The following is a 12,954-nucleotide window of genomic DNA, read 5'->3' as shown; positions in this document are numbered from 1 at the left end:
CAGAAGGCTTTGTTACAGCAATACAGGACAGAGTAATCAGGACAAAAAATTACGAGAAGCATATCCTGAAACTCAATGTTGTCGACAAATGCCGAAAATGTGGAAATGTGGGCGAGTCGATTGAACACATTATGGCAGGATGTCCAGCCCTATCAGAATCAGCCTACCTAGGTCGCCATAACCAAGTTGCAAAGTTAATACACCAACACCTGGCTTTGACGTACAAATTGATCGGTAAGGACACTCCCCCTTATTATAAATACTCTCCGCAAGAGGTTCTCGAGTCTACTGAACATCTGCTGTACTGGGATAGGCCTATTCTGACCGACAAAACGGTAGATTTCAATCGCCCGGATCTGCTGTTCATCGATAAAAAAGAAAAAACCGCTACCATTATCGATATCGCCGTACCACTGTCTCATAATTTAAGAAAAACTGAGATAGAAAAACAAAGAAAATATGGGAACCTAGGCTTGGAGATTAAGCGTCTATGGAAATTGTCCAAAATAACAATATACCCCATTGTTATATCAACCGAGGGGATAATAACAACTGACCTCACAGACACCTTCAAGGCCCTTAACATTTCTAGGAACATCTTCGTTGCCTGTCAGAAGGCGGTACTGCTGCAGACCTGCCACATCACCAGAAAATTCCTCAGTGGAAACTGTTAAAGGGACTACGATGAATTTTGTTTCTCTTTAGCGAAACTCGACCCTGGCAGCGCCAGAGAATGACTACTCGTTCATTTCTAACATAATAATAATAATAATAATGGACGAGAGAAATGAATATAGACATAATCAAATCGTTCTTCCGTGTTAACATTTGTGATGATAAACCTCTACCAGGTTATAGGCAAAAACTACTGGGATAGGCCTATTCTGACCGACAAAACGGTAGATTTCAATCGCCCGGATCTGCTGCTCATCGATAAAAAAGAAAAAACCGCTACCATTATCGATATCGCCGTACCACTGTCTCATAATTTAAGAAAAACTGAGATAGAAAAACAAAGAAAATATGGGAACCTAGGCTTGGAGATTAAGCGTCTATGGAAATTGTCCAAAATAACAATATACCCCATTGTTATATCAACCGAGGGGATAATAACAACTGACCTCACAGACACCTTCAAGGCCCTTAACATTTCTAGGAACATCTTCGTTGCCTGTCAGAAGGCGGTACTGCTGCAGACCTGCCACATCACCAGAAAATTCCTCAGTGGAAACTGTTAAAGGGACTACGATGAATTTTGTTTCTCTTTAGCGAAACTCGACCCTGGCAGCGCCAGAGAATGACTACTCGTTCATTTCTAACATAATAATAATAATAATAATGGACGAGAGAAATGAATATAGACATAATCAAATCGTTCTTCCGTGTTAACATTTGTGATGATAAACCTCTACCAGGTTATAGGCAAAAACTACTGGGATAGGCCTATTCTGACCGACAAAACGGTAGATTTCAATCGCCCGGATCTGCTGCTCATCGATAAAAAAGAAAAAACCGCTACCATTATCGATATCGCCGTACCACTGTCTCATAATTTAAGAAAAACTGAGATAGAAAAACAAAGAAAATATGGGAACCTAGGCTTGGAGATTAAGCGTCTATGGAAATTGTCCAAAATAACAATATACCCCATTGTTATATCAACCGAGGGGATAATAACAACTGACCTCACAGACACCCTCAAGGCCCTTAACATTCCTAGGAACATCTTCGTTGCCTGTCAGAGGGCGGTACTGCTGCAGACCTGCCACATCACCAGAAAATTCCTCAGTGGAAACTGTTAAAGGGACTACGATGAATTTTGTTTCTCTTTAGCGAAACTCGACCCTGGCAGCGCCAGAGAATGACTACTTGTTCATTTCTAACATAATAATAATAATAATCTTTATTGTCCGTGAGGAAATTTGTCTTGTGCATTACACCAAACAAAACATTGTAACTATAAAACAAAAAATGTTCATTCACACCAGACTCACTCCTAATTTACATGTGACAAAAGTTTATATTAAATTGTTTCTATTCAATGATTTCGATTGCCAGGGGAACAAAAGAGTGTTTGTGTCTGTCTGTCTTTGCTATCGGTGTCTTGTATCTCTTTTGTAATGGTAAAATCCTGACCCAAATGGAGATTTTTTTATTTCTATAATCTTTTCAGCTTTTATGAATGTTTGTCACAAACAGCTGCCCAAATGGGGTTTGTTTTTTGCCAGGTAAGCTAAACTGCTTGTCTCTTGATAAACTTTTTTTTTACAAAGCTTATATCAACTTATTCTGTACGTCTGTTTTGTACACGTTGTTGTAAAATTATTTATTTATTTACGGTTTTTTTTTAGCTTGCCATAGATATTAGCTAAATATGTAAGTGGTGGTCAACGTAACAGAGGTGCCCCACGGAAACGCTTCAAAGACCAGCTTAGACCGACTCACCTTAGCTGACATAGAAGAGACCACCTGGTTGCATGCGGCCTCGGAAGGAAACAGCTGGGGGTCACTCAAATAGGCCGCGGTATACACATTTGAGACCAAAAAGAAAATCCGCTGCCGAGGACAGACGTAGACGGCGAAAAGAAAATCTTAATCGACCACCGGCGGACAATGGTTATGCTTGCCTTGGATGTGGCAAAATATGTAGGTCGCAGCTGGGGCTGCGTAACCACGGGAAATACCTCATTCCTCGTTGATCTTCGGACCCCGAAGACAAGCCTCTTTTTTCTTTAAGTAATCGTGAGTCATATAGGTCAAGGGACAAAGTTTAAGTTAAAAACAATTTACTCATTTACGGATTATTATAATGTCAGAAACCAATTTTAAATTTGACAAATTTTCTTCTAGTTAGAAAAACTTCCCATTCAGCTAAAACAAAACACACACATACCAAATTTATTTTTAAATTTGTGTCACACATCCGCGCAAAAATTAACACCCACATACCAACTAAAAACACAAAAAAGTGATTATGCTTGGTTGTAGAAATTTACTGTTAGCAATATTTTATTATATTACAAGACATGTTCCTATCCAAAATGAACAACTGTAAATGAACAACTTTTCATAGTGTCGTTCATTGATAAAGTCAAATGTCAGTGGGTTTATTTGTAATTTTAGTGCCCTCAGGATGTAGGAGGGACATTAAACTTCCACTATGGCCTCAAAATAAACCACCAAAAAACTAAAGTACTTCAAGTAAACAATAAACAAATTGGAGACATAGAACTGGATTCTCAGACAATAGACCAAGTAGAAAATTTTATATACCTTGCGAGTGTAGTCAGTATATCAGGTGGAACAGATAAAGACATTAAACGTCGTATAAATCTAGCGCGTCAGACATTTACACAGCTAAAACCAACCTGAAAATCTCCTCACATCTCAAACAAGACTAAACTAAGAATCTTTAACTCTAATGTCAAGGCTGTCCTACTGTATGGTTCTAAAACAGGGAGAACAACTGAAGCCACAACAAAAAAAGTACAGATCTTCATCAACAGATGCCTGAGAAATATCCTAAAAAATACACTGGTATGACAAAGTAGAAAACACCAAACTGTGGGAGATGAGTGGACAGAAAAATATAGAAGTGCAGATTTTAGAGAGGAAGTGGAGATGGATTGGTCACACCCTTAGAAAAGAGAGCAGCAACAGAGCTAGGCAGGCCTTACAGTGGAGCCACCAGGGAACAAGACGCAGAGGAAGACCAAAAAGAACATGGCGACGCAGTGTACTTGAAGAAGCAGAGAGGACCGGGAAGAGCTGGGACACCATCAAAAAGCTAGCAAGAGACCGTGGAGAGTGGCGTGTTTTTGTCGAGGCCCTATGATTCATGAGGAACTCAAAGGAATGATGATGATGATGGTCTCTGATATGAGCATAAATACCATATTTTAATCAGATTTGGTCAAGCTGTTTTGATTTCTATGCGGTACATAAATACATACATTTATAAAATAGGCCTACATATACAGTAACCTACTTTCAATATTATATATTACATTAGTTCGTTTTTTCTTTCAAAGGTGCATAACTCCTTCATGAATTTAATGTTATATTTTCCTCACTTACTTACCTTTGATCAAAGCGCGTTCACTTCATACTTGGCCCATATGGACACTACTGGCTACGTCTACATCCCCACTGGCTGTAAGGACAGAACAAAAGGTAAGTAGATCTATAGGGAACTGTTGCATTAGGAGAATAAATATATAGAACAAAAAGTTTGAAATAATTTAAGAGAATACTTTTTTTCCACTTCGAGAGAAATCGGTACAGGAAGCCTCAACCTCTGACCTGCGACGATGTGGACAGTGGAGCGAGACCAATAATTATGGAAGGTCTGAACACTGACCTGCAACGTCACAACCTGTGGGCAGTTTAGACCAATAGCTCGTTGCTGCGTCACAGATATGTACGAGGTGGCAACGTGCTATTGGTCTTATCTGCCCACATGTTGTGACGTAGCTGGTCAATGTTTAGGCCTTTTGTAACGAATGGTTTCGAGTGGAGATCAATAGCTCGTTGCTACGTCACAGTTCTGACGTCACATATATATTGTTGTAACCCTATTCGCGACGCAATAGGGTTAACTGTGTGTGATCAGCTGACATATGTGACACAGACCAGTAATACAGTTTAGCGTCCTATATCGAAGGGCAAGGGACAGTACTGGCATGAACTTGGCACGTGAATAGGACCCGAATCATGGTCATCTGATCATAAGCCTGCGTGGACCAGAGACCTAGTGTGTGTAAGGCAGTGCAGTTCAAGACAAGACAGCGAGTGGACCGGGACTGTTAGTCTGCCATGAAGTCGGTCCTGGTGGAGTCCTGCAGTGAATGTACGAGTCCAGGAAGAGATAGAGACAGTAGAGTTTATTAGTTTAGTACGGTGATGTACAGTGTAGCATTTTTAGTGTTGATGTATTGTCAATTGTGCCATAGTGTCTGTTTTAATTGACCATTATTAAAGCACCAGATTATTTGGAGCCCTGTGATCAAGTTGTTGATGTGTTGTTGTGTTGTGTGTTTAGCAGTGTTTACAGAAGGCCTGATTAGGAGAGAACGTAACAATATTTACAAACTCGTTTTACTATTCCTCCTATAAGCTTGAAACTTCGTGATGGGCGGAACCTGGACAAGGGTTTCGACGATTTTCCAAGACATTTGACAGTTTATGTAAAGCTTTGGGGGAAAAAAAAACAATTTGCCACACATGGATACCCCTGGTTTTATCTTTATAATTTTTCTAAATAAAATAATCTTAAAATGAAATTTGATCTATTTTAAACACGAGACAGTGAGACTCCCCGCATGTATTCAGTAAAGAGTTGAATAATTAAATTGACGTTTAGGGACATTTTGTGCATCGCCTTATGTTGAAATCATTAGCTGGACTGCTAGCATGAATTTGTGACAATATAAGCATATACATAATAATTATTCGATTTATCCATACAAGATATGGAAACTTTGTCTCTAACTAGATCCATCCAGTATAATAGTGTATTATAGACGTTTCCTAGTCTGGATCTATATCACCAAACTATAATTTTATGTACTCTGAGTAGATTTTATACATGGGCGTAACAGTATTTTTGTCTAATGATGCAATGGCCATATAATCAGGATTAATTATCTTTTTAATAATCATTTATTAATGTAACTTGTTTGAGTGAAAATCATAAAGCAAATTGTATCTATATATTATACAACAAAGAAAGAATGACAACCAAAATAACAACACCAAATAAGTTTTTAAATTTCAATTAGATTGTAAATATTGTGAATGTGACATGCAGCCATACATTATAATTTTTATTTTTTTAACAAGATGTTTTACGAAGTAGAAATCTCTGCAGCACGACTAAGGGGAAACAATCAAAACAAATATTTATATATGAAGCAGTGTAGAGTTTTCTTTCTTTAAAATTGTACCTCTGTTTTTTTCTTTACCCAAAATTTCTGTATTCTGTATTGAAATCGAGTCACTCAAACTCGCTTATATCTGATAGAGTCTTTGACGCTCGAAACGTTACCATGTCTTGTTGAACTGTATTCAAAACATTGCTGAAGACCTTTATATTTGAAAAAATTAAAGATATTTTTCTGGTGCAATGCTATTTGGTTATGTATCTATCGTACGTCTTCAGATTATTGAAAGTGATTACACCCTTGTCCAAACCGTCCGCAGGACTGTGGGAGATGGCAGCGGGCAGGGTTCGAACCAACTTAATTAAGGAGGACAACGGGTTGTCTATGCACTCTTGATATCGCGCGTATAATCCAAATGAATGATATTTAATACGATTGGCATCCATTCTAGATATCTAAATCTAATATATATATATATGTATATTGTTACGATCTTCTCAGTCAGGCCTTCTGCAAACACTGCTAAACAACATAAAACGTCTAAAACATCAACTTGACAACAAGAGCTTCAAGTAACAAAGTGGCGATTTAATGACAAATTCATCAAAAGCCAAAACAACACAATTGGCTACATCAAATTCAAATGCTTTCTTGTACAATAGAACTGCCCACTAAACACTACAAGTCTTTCTCTGTCTACTTCTAGACTCGTACAGCTACATTTTCAAAGACTCACAAGGTACCATGACACAGTCCTTACGCCATGCTGTCCTGGACTCAACTGTCTTTTCTTTACACATTGTCTCTCGACCGTGAAGGCTCTTGATCACATGACCACAACACAGGTCATACTTGCGGTTATTAGCAGTACTGTCCCCTGTCTATCGACAGCCGTTGACCCGTTGACCCGTGTGATTGGCCTTAGTCGTGTGTATCAGTAGGCCGCACACACATTAACCCTTTCAGTCCGCCACTGGAGTTACAACAATATATATATATATATATAAATATATATATATATATATATATATATATATATATCTTATCTTATATAATACAGACGTTACTTCAAAAAAGAAGATGATTACGTCCTACGCGTCATGCATTTAGTCATGCATATTAACCAATGACTTAAATTCTGCCAAGTTACTGGTTTTCCTGGCTAGCTCAGGCAACCCATTCCATGCTCTAATAGCACTAGGGAAGGAGTATTTGTACAAATTTGTCCTAGCATATGGGACGAGGAATGTGCCTTTATCTTTGTGTCTTTCAGAGTATTTTATTAAATTTTGTTTTTGTATTTGAAGATTATGGTTCAGTGTTTTATGTATTATTGCTACTTTACTTTTGAGCCTTCTGTCCTGAAGGCTTTCTAAATTTAGTGATTTTACTAAAGGTGTTACTCTAGTCAAATGTGAATATTCGTTTTGTTATGAATCGCACTGCTCTATTTTGTGTCTGTTCTAGTTTCTTAATGTTTTCTTGAGTTGAGGGGTCCCAAACAGAGGATGCATATTCTATTATTGGCCTAACCAAGGTTAAATAACATTTTAGTTTTATGTTCTTATTTGATTTATAGAAATTTCTTTTAATAAATCCTAATGCTTTGTTTTATTTTTTTGTAGTTTCATCAATATGTGGATTCCATGATAGTTTTTCATTTATTATAACACCTAGGTATTTTGCGTTTTTAGTCTGTGTTACTGGTTTGCCATGAATAAGATAAGTGGAATTAATTTGTTTTAGTTTTTTTGTTACTCTTAACAACTGACATTTTTCTGGGTGGAAAGACATGCTCCAATTTGATTCCCATTTCTGTAATTCATCTAATTCTCTTTGTAAAATATCTGTGTCTTGTGTTGTTTTTATTGTTCTATATATTATGCAATCGTCTGCAAATAATCTGACTTTTGTTCCTGAACTAATGCAATTTGGTAAATCATTTATGTAAATTAAAAATAGTAGTGGACCCAAGACTGTTCCTTGAGGTACACCTGAGTTTACTGTTATCGGTGTTGATTTAGAGCCATTTATTATTACAGTTTGTTCTCTCCCTATCAGAAAGTCTTTAATCCACTGATGCAGTGGACCATTAATGCCGAAATATTTTAATTTTTTAAGCAAACTATGGTGGTGAACTTTGTCAAAAGCCTTAGAAAAATCTAGTAAGATAGCATCTATTTGTTCACTATTATCTAAACCTTTTGAAAAATCATCAATTAGTCCTATTAGTTGTGTTTCACATGATCTATATTTCCTAAAGCCATGTTGGTATGGTGTGAGGACATTATGTTTGTCTAAGTGGTTTATGATGTTGCTACATATTATGTGTTCTAGGATTTTACATGTGATGCTGGTAAGTGATACTGGTCTGTAGTTTCCTGGGTCAGATTTTTCTCCTTTTTTAAATAGGGGGGTGACATTAGCTTCTTTCCAGTCCTTTGGTACTCTGCCCTGGTTAAGTGAAGCCTGAAAGAGTATTTTGAACACTGGGGCTAGCTCATTACTTAGTTCTTTGAGTAATCTAGCTGGAATACCATCAGGTCCAGAAGCTTTATTTGGTTTGGTGTTGGCTAATAGTTTTTGAATTCCATTTTCTTGTACTACTATATCTTCTATGTTGTCTACTTGGTTCAAATTCAGTAATATGTCTTTGTCTCCTGGGGCTGAGAATGCTGATGCAAAGTATTTGTTTAGAATTTTTGCTTTAGTTTCATTATCATTATGTATTATGTTATGTTCATCTTTTAATGGCGCTACGCCTGTTGTTTCCATTTTCTTAGACTTAATGTATGACCATAGGTTTTTGTTGTTGTCTTTAGATATTACATTGTTTATGTATTCACTCTGCAGCTGTCTGCTTACTTTTTGGGTTAAGTGTTTAATTTTTATATACTTTTTGTAAACTCTTTCTGCATTGTATATATATATGTATATATATATATATATATATATATATATATATATAAATAAATATATATATATATATATATATATATATATAGATATAGATATAGATATAGATAGATAGATAGTATTGCTGTGGGTCGTTGACTTGTAGCACCAAACTGCTGGTAGACAACTAAACCGATTTAGGCGTATTATTTCTTAACTAATAAACTTGAAATAACTTTAGTAATTTCCTTGTAAACAATTCTAAATATAACTTTTATTATAATATAGACAGAATCAACTTGTGATAAAATGAAATCAATATAGCATCGATAGATAGATAGCATAGATAGATAGATAGACAACATTAAATAAATGGAAGGGCCTCTAATTGAAAGAGATTCTATCCAGGGAGGAACGGAGAACAACACTCAAAAGATCTTAAGTGGTGCCTGAACGTTTCAACAAACTAAGAGATGGGTGATGGGGAGTCTTCCTTAATTAAGAGATGGGTGATGGTAAATCGTCCTTTATTAAGGGATGGGTGATGGGGAGTCGTCCTTAACTAAGAGATGGGTGATGGGGAGTCGTCCTTAACTAAGAGATGGGTGATGGGGAATCTTCCTTAATTAAGAGATGGGTGATGGTAAATCGTCCTTTATTAAGGGATGGGTGATGGGGAGTCGTCCTTAACTAAGAGATGGGTGATGGGGAATCTTCCTTAATTAAGAGATGGGTTATGGGGAATGGTCCTTAACTAAGGGATGGGTGATGGGGAATCTTCCTTAATTAAGAGATGGGTGATGGGGAATCTTCCTTAACTAAGAGATGGGTGATGGGGAATCTTCCTTAACTAAGAGATGGGTGATGGGGAATCTTCCTTAACTCGAGATGGGTGATGGGGAATCTTCCTTAACTAAGGGATGGGTGATGGGGAATCTTCCTTAACAAAGGGATGGGTGATGGGGAATCTTCCTTAATTAAGAGATGGGTGATGGAGAATCTTCCTTAACTAAGGGATGGGTGATAAGGAATCGTCCTTAATTAAGAGATGGGTGATGGGGAATCTTCCTTAACTAAGAGATGGGTGATGGGGAGTCTTCCTTAACTAAGAGATGGTGATGGGGAATCTTCCTTAACTAAGAGATGGGTGATGGGGAATCTTCCTTAACTAAGAGATGGGTGATGGGGAATCGTCCTTAACTAAAAGATGGGTGATGGGGAATCTTCCTTAACTAAGAGATGGGTGATGGGGAATCTTCCTTAACTAAGGGATGGGTGACGGGGAATCGTCCTTAACTAAGGGATGGGTGATGGGGAATCGTCCTTAACTAAGAGATGGGTGACGGAGAATCGTCCTTAACTAAGGGATGGGTGATGGGGAATTGTCCTTAACTAAGAGATGGGTAATGGGGAATCTTCCTTAACTAAGGGATGGGTGATGGGGAATCTTCCTTAACTAAGGGATGGGTGATGGGGAATCGTCCTTATTTAAGGGATGGGTGATGGGGAATCGTCCTTAACTAAGAGATGGGTGATGGGGAATCTTCCTTAACTAAGGGATGGGTGATGGGGAATCGTCCTTATTTAAGGGATGGGTGATGGGGAATCTTCCTTAACTAAGAGATGGGTGATGGGGAGTCGTCCTTAACTAAGAGATGGGTGATGGGGAGTCGTCCTTAACTAAGAGATGGATGATGGGGAATCTTCCTTAACTAAGAGATGGGTGATGGGGAGTCGTCCTTAACTAAGAGAAAGCTCTGCTCGTGCTTCACAGAGGTCGGGTCATTTATTCCTCTGATGGCGTCTGTTCTGTTTCGAGAAGGAGCACGCAGACTAGTACACTGCGTACAAACACACACACAGAATAAACTGTTTTTGTACAAATGCTGCACGCATACCCACCCCCCCCTTTTTCTGACAATTCATTCATCCAATCGAAGCTACAACTGATGGAGGGTACATGGAGGGTACATCGAGGGTTCATGAAGGGTTCCATCCAGATCTCTCCTGAGCTTTTCGTCTCCAGGCACGAACTCTGCATCTACCTTTTCATTCCATCGTCTTCGTGGTCTTCCATTGTGTCGCCTGCCTTTTGGTTTTTACAGGTTTACAATATCTGCTCCTCTGTTCTCTGATATTCTTTCAATATGACCAGCCCAGCGAAGTCTGTTCTTTTTTAGTTTCCTCCACTGACCACTTGTAGACAGGTCAAAGTGAAGACACGGTTGTGTGCCTGTGTTTGTGCGTCATGAAAAACCCGTGACTTTATAGCCACCAGAAGTGTGTAGAGAACAAAAGACGTTTTGTCCTGTGTAAGTGATTCTTGGACGTCTTTGTGGGAATTCGATGGATTATTGATTTTAGTTCATTCATTCATTGGATTATTATTTCATGGATATTCGATTCAAATAGTGGATAATGCAAGGCGGTAGTATCCCATAGGACCGGAGACAGGATAATAAGTGAGTATCTTTGAAACATTATTTAAGCGTAATACAAAGACAACTATTATACACACATACTCAAACAACACACTGAATAAGAAGGGTATAACACAGAGGCGTAGCTTACCAAGTGGGTGGTGCGGACCGCATGGGGCATCAAGTGGTTGGGGCAACAAGTGGTGAAGGGCATCAAGTGGTAGATGCATCAAGTGGTTGGGGCAACAAGTGGTGAGGGGCATCGAGTGGTAGACGCATCGAGTGGTTGGGGCAACAAGTGGTGAGGGGCATCGAGTGGTAGATGCATCGAGTGGTTGGGGGCAACAAGTGGTGAAGGGTATCAAGTGGTAGATGCATCAAGTGGTTGGGGCAACAAGTGTTGAGGGGCATCAAGTGGTGAAGGGCATCAAGTGGTAGATGCATCAAGTGTTTGGGGCATCAAGTGGTGAGGGGCATCGAGTGGTAGATGCATCGAGTGGTTGGGGCAACAAGTGGTGAGGGGCATCGAGTGGTAGATGCATCGAGTGGTTGGGGCAACAAGTGGTGAAGGGCAACAAGTGGTAGATGCATCAAGTGGTTGGGGCAACAAGTGGTTGGGGTGTGTTTGGGGCATCAAGTGGTGAGGGGCATCGAGTGGTAGATGCATCGAGTGGTTGGGGCAACAAGTGGTGAAGGGCAACAAGTGGTAGATGCATCAAGTGGTTGGGGCAACAAGTGGTTGGGGTGTGTTTGGGGCATCAAGTGGTGAGGGGCATCAAGTGTTGAGGGACATCAAGTGGTGATGGGCATCAAGTGGTGAGGGGCATCAAGTGGTTGGGGCATCAAGTGTTGAGGGACATCAAGTGGTGATGGGCATCAAGTGGTTGGGGCATCAAGTGGTGAGAATAAACCTTCTCAGTACAAACAATGCATTGCAAATACATGAACAAAGACAAACACATTAATTTGAAATGTTAACTACAAATTTAATTATTAGCTATTATGCTGATCTCTTATGTTCTTCCTTAAATGTAAGCTGATAACCAGGTAGAATCCAATGTACTATATTTATTTATTTCTCGACAATTTAAACAGTACATCTGACATCTCAAAACTGGATCACTTTTCCCAAAATGTTAAGGTTACGTTGTCATGGGCCAATACGGGGTACAGATTTTTTAGTTTTTCACTGGCATCATCTCACATATCGGTTAGATGATTCAGTTCTGAATATTGCGTTTATATGAATAGTTCTGAACCTGGCGGTAAGTGCTGCATATATGCGAGCGAATTTTCTTTTCTGACTTAAGACTTAAGTTGATGAAGAATTAATTGAGATCAATGATGAAAAGATTGCGACTTACTAATTTGGCCAATGATGGAAAAATAGCAATACTTTAACAATATATAAATAGTAGTTCGTAAAGACAACGTCCTTTTGGTGTTGTATTTCGTTTTTTAGCGGCCTCTGAAAGGAGAAAAGATGCTATTAGTTTTGTGTGGAATGTCTGTCCGTCCGTCCCGTTTGGATCTCGTAAACTAGAAAAGATTGTGAAAATCTGACATAAGTTATTAAATTTGAATTATAAAGTGCGTATTATTTCTTGAAATACAGTCTTTGTTTGATATTTAATTAACTATTTTATGTTAAAATAAGTATATTCCGTGAAGAAGAAATTGACAAGCACTTCGTTGGTATAGAGACGCACCCTAGTTGACGGAGTTTGAACGCGACACTTAGTGACGTCACGGATGGT

The sequence above is a fragment of the Biomphalaria glabrata genome, chromosome 11 (assembly GCF_947242115.1).
Source record: "Biomphalaria glabrata chromosome 11, xgBioGlab47.1, whole genome shotgun sequence".
In the NCBI taxonomy this organism is placed as follows: domain Eukaryota; kingdom Metazoa; phylum Mollusca; class Gastropoda; family Planorbidae; genus Biomphalaria; species Biomphalaria glabrata.
The sequence above is the reverse complement of the archived record's forward strand: the minus strand, read 5'-3'. Positions refer to the sequence as shown.